An 11797-nucleotide genomic window follows, 5' to 3' on the forward strand; every position below is an offset into this window, starting at 1 on the left:
TTCCTGCAGGAAAACAAAATAAGTAACAAGTCGACCTTCAATATTAGTGCATTCATCACACAAAAGAACTACAAACAAGCTGTCCCAAGTCAGGATCATGTAATTCAGTGGATGTCGTTTGTTCATGTATTACATATTTGTTTTTTCGTTCATTTTTTTACGTAATTTAGGCTTGCATTGTTTTATATTTGTCATTTCGGAACCTATTATAGCTGACTATGTGGAATGGGTTTTGCTCATTATTGAAGACCGTACAGTGACCTATAATTATTAGTTTCTATGTCATTTGGTCTCTTGTCCATCAAGAATCACTTACACAGTGAAAATTGTTTTTTCTTGAACTTGTGTGATATTTTCCCCATATCGAAGTCCTAACTAATATTTCAAGTTGAAGACGAGCAATTAAAGTGCGGTTTTTGTGCTTTTTTGAGTTTTTAGCATTGAATGTACTGATTGTGTGTCGTAGATAATTTTTTCGTCATAGTAATCACAATCTGAAAGAGGAAAAAAGAAATATAGCAGCTAGACATTACCAAAATGTAAGACAAATTGTGGGAAATTAACTGTAAAAGGCAATAACTACTTTTTGTAGACCTTTTTGCTGTCAACAGGTTTTCTTCATGCATGGTAATATTCAAGATGATAGCCAAAAACTGCAAAATTCTGGTGAGCGCAAAAAGAGATAGTGGCAATTTGTAAATTTTATATTACACAGTTATAAATACTTTCTTGGATTGAAAAAAAAAAAAACTAAATTCATAATGCATCTCGTTTGAATTGTTTTATCATTTGTAATGTTGGGGTCTTTCATATAGCACACTATTTTACTCATAGTTGAAAGTAACATCATGACCTTTATAGATATAAGAATATAACATATGAGTGCAAATGAGACAACTCTCCATTAAAGTCATAATTTTTAAAGATAAACCATTGAAAGTCAAAGTACAGTCTTATATGTACCATTTACTAGTTTTCTGGATCTTGAGTTGATTAAGAGAGCATGAAACTAAAAAGACTCAATGTGTCAGTGGCAACTCAGGAGCGGATCCAGTAGGGAAAAGGGGGGGGGGGGGTTAACTCGACAGATGATAAAAAGATACAAATACTACATGAAAATACACGTGGACGTGTCCGGGTACTTGTACATCCCAAAAACAAATAGAAACGTAGTGCAGATATGAGAGTACTCGCAGTAAGCCTAATAGACTCATCGTAGATACAAGGTTTGAAATTTTGTATTTGAGCCAGACGTGCGTTTCGTCTACAAAAGGCGCATCAGTGACGATCGAATAAAGTCCGAAATTAAAGAGTTCCTACTCGAATACATTAGTCTGACTCCTGGCGGACAATATTTTCTTTTACACCTGTTAAGCGGAAAAGCAGCAAATACTGATTTTCAATTTATAGGTTTGATCAGACACAAGTCTTAAATCCCCCCAAAATTCTATAACTTTCAGAATAAATCTTGGTAGAGCTAAACAATAATTTTTGTTTGCGGGAGATGCATTCATCTGTTTATTTTTCTGTTGTTTTTATTGTAGGAGTTTTGTTATTCAGTCTTTAGTGTTGTTTTGTGTAGACTCTTTGTTTTTTGTTGTTATAATACATTTCAGTACTCGGGTTTATTGCCGTTTTCATGGGCAGCCTCTTCGTGGGTGTGTTACATGCGATACGTTTTTCGTGCAGTTATGCAACATTCAAACATTTGAATGTGTCCCTGTCGAGCTGACACAATCACAATAGCCGCCTTTCGTACGTGTCTTAAACTATTCTTGTGTTACCTATTCTAAGATCGGTTCCGGACTTCTTTTGACTATGCATATTGGTTTGTTTTTGTTGATTCCACATAAGATAGATGTATAAATGGGGGGTCAGATTTCACTTAACAAGTTACACACAGATATATATATATATATATATATATATATATATATATACATGCCGCATTTGTGCGGCTATCTATCTCGGGATTCTCTTGCCTATGTTAGTTTTGTATGATTGGGTTTTTTTTACTACTTATTTTGGTTCCTTTATATTTTTTCGGAGATTTTTTTTTTATTAAATTTCATATTTGCTGAACTTGGATACAAACATATTGTTTAGATGCAAGCAAAATCTTACTTGTGGGATATCCTCGCTGTGTTGAAGACCAATTGGTGGCGTTGTGCTGTTTTCTGCTCTTTGGACGGGTTATTGTCTCTTTGACACATTCTCAATTTTCATTCTCAATTTTAAGATCTAAAGTTTCCAATGAGAATAACATGCTTTATACTATTCTTATATTGATAGACATTATATTTGTCAATATCTAAATGGTCAGAGTCAGAATTATTTCAAAACAATTAAAAGCTTGTGTGATGTTTATACTCCATTCAGTTGCATAAAGGACCTACATGTTGTACTTAGGCAGCAACCATTTGATTTTTTTTTTGGGGGGGGGGGGGGGGGTTGTCAAAATTAGTTGGTTGTTGCCTTATGAATTATATGTTCTCGTCTTGAACATGTTCGAAATATTTGTGTCTGGACGTAAAGAAAATAACAATTAATTACAGCGAATCAGTTAAAAGTTATGTGTGGTAATATTATATTAATGATTTAGAAAAAAATTGTAAAAAGCTAGTATACAAAAGTTAAACTCGCATTTTATAACGTCCTACACATGCATTTCTTCTTTAGTATAGCAGATAATTTTTTCGACAGAAAATCTCAATTGTTGACAGTCTAGTTGGAGCGTTTGTCTGAGATTTATTTTCGGAACTCCCAGCCTGTTTATTTTAATTAGCAACAAGCCTAACTTTAACATTCCTATCTTGTTTGATAATCACATTTGATTGTTTCAACAACGCGCCTTTTTCTATCTGCGGTTAATATTGGTGAACTTTGACATATATTTTCAATGTTGTATAAAATATGTTGTTTTCAAATACTACACTATAAATTTGCAATGAAGCCTAACATTACGTATACTTGAGGGACCGATCCAGCCATTCAAAAAGGGGGGTCCAACCATATGTTCCACTTCAAATGCATTAATAGTAAAAAAAAAAGGGGGGTTCAACCCCCGGAACCTCACCCCACCCCCACTCCGGAATCCGCAAACTGTAGTAACATTTTAATTTGCAAATCTACAAAAGTTGCGTGCATGAACATTGTTTTCCATTTTGATTATAAAACTTGGGGAAGTCATTAAATTGAGAATGTAAATGAGGAATTTGTCAAAGAGACAATAACCCGACCACAGAAAAGACAACATCAGAAGGTCTTCAACGTAGCGAGAAATTCTTAGTTCTGGTCCCTAAACAAATATATACTAGTTCAGTGATAATGAAGGCCATATTAGACTCTAAATTGTACACAAGAAACTAAAATTAAAAATAATACAAGACTAACAAAGGCCAGAGGCTCCTGACTTGGGACAAGCGCGAAAATGTGGCGGGGTTAAACATATTTATGTTTATAACATACATTTTGTCTTTTGTAGATATTTGTCTCATTGGCAATCATACCACATCTTCTTTTTTTATAATGTATGTACACGTTAATATAAAATCTGCTATTTTCGGTCGTTAAATTATTTATAAAAACACACGTTTGACGTTACAGAAAAGAGGGATGATATGATGCCTTCTTTCAATTTTCTTATCCCCATTACTCTTATACGAAAATCCGTCAAATAATTTTCACCAGAATATCTCATCTTTTACCCCCTCTCTTCACCCAGTTCCTAATCTGTTGACCCCAACTGCCCGCCCGCTAACCCCCCTTTCCCTCCCCATGTTTCTTTACCTCTGTCAGGAAATAACGGGATATGTGGGATCGCTTCATTTTTAAGTGATACATGTATGTGTTTACCATAAATATGTGTCTTTTTAAAGGTGTGTTGGTTCCCTAGATAATTATTTACTAAACTGTAACTTGTACAATGTAAATGTGTTCTTAGTGTAATATTTGTATGTTCCCCTAACAGAACACTTCAATGGTGAAAATTGGCACATTTCACTTGAAGACCATTTAATAATGTGTTCCCTAAAGGAAAATTTCAATGTTCCTCAAAAATACATTGTATTTGATGTTAACTTAATGTTGTTTTCCTATATGCAAATTAATATATGTTCCTCCCAATATTGTTTTGCTAAATAATAATTTAATTATGTGTTCCACATGGAATATTTCACGAAATGATGAATTTGTTAGTCTTGTTTGATATTTTTTATTCATCTTGTTTTGATAATCAGTTTTTCTATTCATATAATATACATAAATATAGGAAGATGTGGCGTGTGCTAGTGCCAATGAGACAACTCTTCATCCAAGTATCAATTTATAAAAGTAAACCATTATATGTCAAGGTACGGCCTTCAACACGGAGCCTTGGCTCACACCGGACAGCAAGCTATAAAGTGCCCTAAAATTACTAGTGCTAAACCATTCAAACAGGAAAACCAACGGTCTAAACTCTTGGTGTTTTTTTTGACAGTCAATAATAGCTGAGCCAAGACGTAGCGGAACTTTAGCCTTGTTTGTATTTACTTGATGAAAATTCAATTCATTGTCCTTTAAACTATCTAGACGAGAGGGTAACATTAAAAAAAATGGTCACCCTCTCAGCCATGTGATAGAGTAAATTAACACCCTCGTATCAGCCATAAAAATATTGCATTTTCATATGAAGTATATTCAATTTTTTGACGTTCACCAATTTAACCACAAGTTAGGATGTTTGTAAACTCGTTTAAATTGTTTTACCTATCATTTCGAGGCTTTGTAACTGATTTTGTAGTTTGGTATTTTTTTTTTATTAGTGAAGGTCGTACGGTGACCTTAAGTTGTTGATTTTTGTGGCACTTGGTCTGTTGTGAAAAGTTGACTCATTGACAACAATATCACATCTTTTTTTAAATTATGTTAATTACGCGAGCAAAAAATTAATGCACTACACGACGGTTCCCAAGCCTTCATCTATAGATATAATGGTTAGGAATCTGACATGCTACAGTAAATGTAATATTTTCAAAAGAACACAAAGTCATATGCAGTTGTGATAATACAAATTTAATTAAAACTTAATACTTATTTTTCTTAAAACATTAAGCCTCGGTCACACCTTACCGGATCGCTCGAACGGACGCCTAGCGGATAATTTTTTTCAATCCGTTCAAGTCCGTTCTTATCCGTTAGACGTCCGTCCTAATCCGTTGCATGTCTGTTAAGTGTACGTTTTATCCGTTGACGTCCGTTCTGTTCGGTGTAAAACGATTGAGCATGGTCAAAATTTTGAACGGACGTCCAACGGATACAATATCCGTTGTACGTCCGTTTTGTACGGTACTCGTCCGTTTCGCTTCCGTTTTGTATCCGTTACGTGTCCGTTAAACATCCATTGGAGATAAATTCACCAACGGACTTCTACCGGACGTTTAACGGATAAAACGGATGTTGAACGGATGGGCAACGGACTCATGCTGGACGTATAATGGATAAAACGGACGATGAACGGATCTGCAGCGGATAAATGCCAATTAAAAATTTCGCGTCAGAAATGCCAATTATTGGTATGTCAGATTTCTTAAGGTTCGTGAATTCTTATTATACATAATCTATCTTAGAGTATAGGCACGTCTTCACAATCAAGCAGCTCTTATTCAGGCCAGACATGCGATTTACATGTATTATTATTGTCGCCTTTGATTTTCCGTATATCTTGTTCATCCGTTTTAACCGGTACGCTTCCGTTAGGTTACGTTTTATGCGGTACTCGTCCGTTGGATGTACGTTCGACATCCGTTCTGTCTGGTACGTTTCTGTTTCTCGTACGTTGCATATACGTAGTCTTAAGTATTCTCTAGACTGATTTAACTCCATTTTTGTACAATAGTGTGTACAATCAGGGAGAATCCATGAAATGTGAAAAGGGAGTGTAAATCCCAAAAAGGCAATTCATACTGGCGAGAGGAGCTAGGTGAAGGACTACTTTATCCTTTGGATAAATATAACTGTGAGAACCATACTATTTTATGTCTATTTCGATGAAAGGAGGGGGAGTGAACATCTTGCACGCCCTATCAAAGAACGCCACTGACAATGACAAGACTCGATGATTTCTTGATCAAGTGATAATTAAACTCATCATAGATACCAGGATAACATTTTGTTTATACGACAGACGCGCGTTTCGTCTACAAAAGACTCATAAGTGACGCTCGAATCCAAAAAAGTTAAAAAGCCAAATAAAGTACGAAGTTGAAGAGCATTGAGGACCGAAAATCCTAAAAGTATTGCCAAATACAGCTATATACGGTAATCTATGCCAGAGGTAGATAAAAGATATGACATGGGTATAATCTGTTCTAAACTGTATTAATAGAGTTGGAATATTGATTATATTTTTTAGTAAGACAAGACATCGTTGTTTCGTCCTTGAATCAAAGTACCTAGTATGCTTATTTTTAGTCTGGACTTTAGGTATACGTATTGACGACTAATAAACGTAAACTGATCGTACTAAGGTGCACATTTATCTTTGATTTCAAAACCCTTCTGTTTAAACTCGTCTTTGTTCTCTTACTACAATAAACTTACAATAAACTCAATTTAACTTTTCAACTCATTAACCAAAATCGAGTGGTATTATAGTGGAAGAGGGCAGACATGTAAAAATGGTGTACCAAAGTTTAACATGCATGGATATGAAATAACTACTGGCAAAAGTCCATAATAATAATTAATACTTTGATACAACAGTTTATAAAAAAATATTACATGTGATTAGTCACTTGATATAAACAAGCTTCAATCGATTTATGTATACCAGTCAACAAAGGAAACGATTTGATTGGACTTCAGTGGCAAATAGTTCATGCATGGTTCCGGACGTACGCAAGAAACAATACAAGGCAATGTATATAATAAAATTGGATACACTGTAATAAGGAAAATAATAGGCCAATTGGTCCTAACGTATTTACAAAATGTTATGTTCTTATCAAAACTATTGAAGACACATACGCGATTTCTGTTGTTGCAATAATTGATATTTCAAAAATCATATTTTCACCCAAAAAGTCATGAATTGATGTTGAGCTGAAAACTTCAAACTTAATCAAAGTACTGAACATCGGATGACCGCACATTCTTGTGGATGGTCAAAAGCACATGTCACAGAAAAAAATTTACACTTCTATACCTGAAACTGACATAATGTTCAGAGTATATTTTTTTCTGAGACAAATTTGTGTGTGGATTTTGAATAAATGGCAGTAAATTCAACCACACTGTAATAACTATTATATAGTTGTGATACAAATTAGTATACCTGGTACTATTATAATAATATAATAAACTTGCCAGAGAATGCACTGGTTTGTTGTTATATATATTAGTAATATAACAGTTACATGTATATGTGCCTGTCCCAAGTCAGGACTAAGCCTGTAATTCAGTGGTTGTCGTTTGTTTATGTGTTACATATTTGTTTTTCGTTCATTTTTTTTACATAAATAAGGCCGTTATTTTTCTCGTTTGAATTGTTTTACATTGTTTTATCGGGGCCTTTTATAGCTGACTATGCGGCATGGGCTTTGCTCATTGTTGAAGGCCGTATGGTGACCTTTAGTTGTTAATGTTTGTGTGATTTTTGTCTTTTGAGGATTGTTGTCTCATTGGCAATCATACCACATCTTCTTTTTTATATATATAATTTTCAGCCATTTGCATAAACAGTAAAAACACAAAAATACTGAACTCCGAGGAAAATTCAAAAAGGAAAATCCAAAAACAAAAGGCAAAATCAAAAGTCCAAACACATCAAACGAATGGATAACAACTGTCATATTCCTGACTTGGTACAGGCATTTTCTAATGTAGAGATCATGCTATTCTACTATTCTAATAATAGTGCAGTGCAAGTGCATGGTGGACACTCTTTTGTAAAAAATCGATGTTCTAAAATATTAGATACATTTGTTTGAGAAGCCATTCATATTTTCCCGCTAAAAAACGTATAGAGAGTAACCGGTCCTTGCCGGGACTGTCGCTAAACGTTCTTGAGATATTCTTCCGCAAGCTTTAACACAACTTTCAACTTCAAACGTTCAATGTTTTGCATGTTGTTTTCTGTAATAAGCATATAACAAAAGTGCCTAACTCTTTAATGTATAGGTATTACAAAGACAAGTACGTATAATTGATTTTAAGATCGAGAAAAATTGTCCAGTGAGCAAACATATATACATATGTACGTACAATTGTAATCAAAATGAAATTGATAGAATGAATTATCGAAGAATTTAAAAAGAGAAAAATATTCAACGAGTGACCGACCAACACATTACTTTGCTAAGTCGCGCAACCCATTTGAATTCTTTGATTAGTTATTCTTTTTAAAACATTGCCAAATGACTTTTTTTTAAGTAGAAATGATAAGAAACTCACACGTATGTCTAATCAAAATGATATTTAAATTTCACAGACATTATTTGATAAGAAGATACCAAGTCAAAAGCCGATGAAAAAACGGAATTAGGAAAACAAATGGCACACATACAGGTGAACTAGTGTGGACCCTACTAGATGACTGACCAAAAAGAAAAATGTAAATTATATCATCCACTGGTAATTAGCTATTTCGACGTCTCCGTAACTTTTTTTTTCAGTAGACACTTCATCTTTTGATAAATACGGAAAACTTTTTATGTATAAATATCTTAATATGTTTAAAGAAGTGCATAATATCAAATCATGAAAATAAAAATTGTTTAGTCTCTAGGAAATCTTGTAAGATTTACGCTGCTAGTTTTGCTAAATAGTTGCAAATTTTGTACTCGATGCAATTTTGGATACCGTGACGGTACCGTTGTTTTCAAACCTCTGAAGTCAGACTTACAAATTTACAAATTACAAATTTAATAAGAAATAAAACAAATGTCACGGAAGCTTTTGTACATAAATCAGGCTGTTAGTTTTCTCGGTTTTTTTTTTACATTCGTCATTTCGGAGCCCTTGATAGCTTATTTTTTGTATGAATGTTTCTCATTGTTGAAATCCGTTTTATGACGTATAGTTGTTAATTTCTGTGTCATTTGGTCAATAGTGATGAGTTTTCTCAATGACAATCATACCGCTTCTTCTTTCTATTATATTTGATCTTTATAAAACTAATGTTTGCTACGAATAAAATAAAAGCGATAAATATATAATGTACATCAAGTCGTATTTCAGAGGGATCTTATTCTCCTGCGGTTGTACCGTAGCTGTGTAGAATATATACAGTCAGCTATCAGTATTGGTATTCAGGATTGGCTCGAGCTCGTAAACGCTTCTAAAACTAAAACAATGTTTGATTTATTTATTTAGAATATGCCTATTAAGTGGCTATGCGACTATACAAATATGTGTGTTTATACATGTAGTGCCAACGTATAGGTTACAATAAATAAAAGTCTTTAAACAAAAAGTTATCCTGTGTGAAACAGTAAATTTGTCGTACATTGTAATGTAATTTTCAAGGTGAAATGTTGTGGAGATTGAAAACTATGTGAACGTTATTCACATCTCTATCATAATTCGATTATTTGTTTTGTTACTAACATCCCCTGACAATGTCGACAAAACTGTTAAACTTTTAATTGTTCTCTCTTTTAATTTGAAAAACTTATTTTAAGATAATAAACTAAGTCGTGACCTTATTTGTGAATGTACGGATATGTATATGTGCATAGAATTATATGTTTCTAAATACAGCTGACATTATTTTTGTAACTAGTGTTAATATAACACATTTTAAAATTTAATAAAAAAGGAAAGAGACATATAATGTACGTATAAATTGCATGATTGATTTCGTGGTTATAAAGGTTGATAAGTTGATATGTTCTCTATATCACAAAAGCCAATAAACAGCAAATATTAATCAAACTACATCGAATTTTTATTTTCATTTGCCGCTATTAGTCGTCGCATGTGAATGATTAAACCAGTAGTGTGTCCTTTTCCTTTTTTAAGTCTCTGCAGCGACATTTAATTAAGTAGGACATTGGGGTGATTCAATTTGTGATGAACGCTTTTTTGTGGAATTATTTATGAATCATAGGAAAACTCTTACAGAATAGAAAAAAGGATATAAAAGGATACCTAGCCTCATTATTCGATTGTCATCTGTGATATCACTTGTTGTTTATAGTGCCGAACGGTAAAGTCCTTTAAGAAAATCAGATTTGATTTTCTTGTATTTGAAGCGTTTTGTCAAAGTTAAAAGGATTGCAAAGTGTGTCTACAAGTGCTGGTATTGCAACAGTGAGTAACATAAGGAGTAAGGAAGTTGTAAATTTATCATATTCAAACTCTTTTATGTTATTTTTTGTAGCAATAAACAGAAAAACTATGTCAATTGGACATGCTTTGATACTATATCTGCCCTTGAATTGTTGCCTCCTAAACATTTTCGTCGCTTTGGAGATTCCGTATATCGTCATGTTATCGGAATTCACCAGAGGGCTAACTGTGGACCACTTATTGCGGACCTGTTTTTTGTATTGCTATGCGTTACAATTTATTACAAAAATCAGCAAAGACCCATCGAAACAACATCTGATAAACAATTTTAATAATACTTTTAGATATTTGGATGATATATTAACTCTCAATAATGACGACTTCAGTATGTATACTAAAGAAATTTATCCTGTTGAACTTACTTTAAAAAAAGCTTATACTAACAATGACCACTGCCCTTTCCTTGATCCTGATATCTGTATCACTAACGGAAAGCTTAATTATAAAATGTTTGATAAAAGAGATGATTTCTCATTTCTTATGGTTAATTATCCAATTTTAGATGGTGACGTTCCTTTGTTACCATCTTACGGTGTTTATATATCTTAACTTGTACGATTCGCTCGTGTATGTAACATTGTTTAAGATTTTAACGAGAGAAATTTATATATTACTGAAAAAAATCAAAAACTAGTCAAAACATTTACTAAATTTTATCATCGTTATAAGGACATCATTCGTAAATATAGCTCGACTTGCAGACTTCATATACGTTCAGGTGTTTTACATCCTATGTTTAATGGAAATATTCTGTATAAAACACAAATATGTCAGTATTCACCTCAAAACCTTTAAATAGACTTATTAACAAGGTCATTAAAGATTGCATATTTTGTGTTAATATTGATCCACTTATAGGGTCGTTGCATCGGAACTAAACATTTATTCAAAAACCAGTTGTTGGCATTACACAGGTTATGTTTTTCACATATATGTTGTGATGGTATGATACTAAAACCTAACGGGAAGGATTGTGCCTAATATTCATATGATAAAATCATAATCTATCAATCAGTGTAATTGAAGTCTGGAGCTGGCATGTCAGTTAACTGCTAGTAGTCTGTTGTTATTTATGTATTATTGTCATTTTGTTTATTTTCTTTGGTGACATCTTCTGACATCAGATTCGGACTTCTCTTGAACTGAATTTCAATATGCGTATTGTTATGCGTTTACTTTCTGCATTGGCTAGAGATATAGGCGGAGGGTTTAGATCTCATAAACATGTTTAATCCGCCGCATGTTTGCGTCTGTCCCAAGTCAGGAGCCTCTGGCCTTTGTTAGTCTTGTATTAGTTCAATTTAAGTTTCTTTTGTACAATTTGGAAATTTGTATAGCGTTCATTATCACTCAACTAGTATATATTTGGTTAGGGTCAAGCTGAAGGACGCCTCAGGGTGCGGGAATTTCTCGCAACATTGAAGACCTGTTATGGACCTTCTGATGTTGTTTTTTCTATGGTCGG

Source organism: Mytilus trossulus, chromosome 11 (assembly GCF_036588685.1).
Source record: "Mytilus trossulus isolate FHL-02 chromosome 11, PNRI_Mtr1.1.1.hap1, whole genome shotgun sequence".
NCBI classification, from domain to species: Eukaryota; Metazoa; Mollusca; class Bivalvia; order Mytilida; family Mytilidae; genus Mytilus; species Mytilus trossulus.